Consider the following 1227-nt stretch of genomic DNA (forward strand, 5'->3'; position numbering starts at 1 on the left):
ATGAATGAGCTGCCAGAGGAAGTGGTGGAGGCTGGTACAATTGCAACATTTAAGAGGCATTTGGATGGGTATATGAATAGGAAGGGTTTGGAGGGATATGGGCCGGGTGCTGGCAGGTGAGATTAGATGGGTTGGGATAACTGGTCGGCATGGAGGAGTTGGACCGAAGGGTCTGTTTCCATACTGTACATCTCTATGACTCTATGACTCTATGTAGCTACTCTAACTGAAACTGCATTATGATTACATCCAACAAATGCTGCCCAGTTCCAGATGCCTGGCATCATTCCCTAAACCAAAGTTGAGACTGGCTTTCTTTCTTGTTGGCTTGCTTCTTTCTCTTTCTGTGCTTTTCACATCAATTCTATCTCAATGAAAAGTAGAGTAGTTGATCCTAATTGTGTTCACAGAGATTTGCTTGTCCTTCTATCTCCTTCTGACTTTTTTTGTGTTGGGAATGAGTATGTTGAATTTGATGTGCTAAAGCCAAAAAGGCCGTCCAAAAGTGGTTTGAGTTCATAACAATTTATTATAGCTTCAGGATGGTGAACCTGAACTTTAAAATTGTATAAACAGTCAACTGGACAGCTGGAAACTGCATGAGAATATGGAAATGCCTATCCTGACACTTTATCTCATGTCAACTCTGATTCAGTTGGTAGCACTCTCAGCTCTGAGCCACAAGACTCTGGATTACAATTCCACGTCAGGGTTTAAGTGTGAAAATCAAAACTGACAATACTGAGGGGAAATTACCACAGATGCTAGAATCTGTACTGAAAACAACAAATGCTGGAGATCATAGAGCGTCAGGCAGCATTCGTGGAGAGGGAGCAAGCTAATGTTTTGAGTCGAGATGATTCTTCATCAGAGCTCTGATGACCAGCCATCTAGACTGAAACGTTAGGGACCATTACGAACGAGAGGGACCGTATTGTTGAAGAGGAAATTGTGAAACGGACTGGTAAGCTAGAGGAGATACTTGTTAGGAAGAAAGATGTGTTGGACATTTTGAACAACTTGAGGATAGACAAGTCCCCCGGGCCTGACGGGATATATCCTAGGATTATGTGGGAAGCAAGAGAGGAAATTGCAGTACCGTTGGCAATGATCTTCTCGTCTTCACTGGCAACGGGGGTGGTACCAGGGGACTGGAGAGTAGCGAATGTTGTGCCCCTGTTCAAAAAAGGGAATAGGGATAACCCCGGGAATTACAGGCCAGTTAGT

The sequence above is a fragment of the Chiloscyllium plagiosum genome, chromosome 20, assembly GCF_004010195.1.
Source record: "Chiloscyllium plagiosum isolate BGI_BamShark_2017 chromosome 20, ASM401019v2, whole genome shotgun sequence".
Taxonomy (NCBI): domain Eukaryota; kingdom Metazoa; phylum Chordata; class Chondrichthyes; order Orectolobiformes; family Hemiscylliidae; genus Chiloscyllium; species Chiloscyllium plagiosum.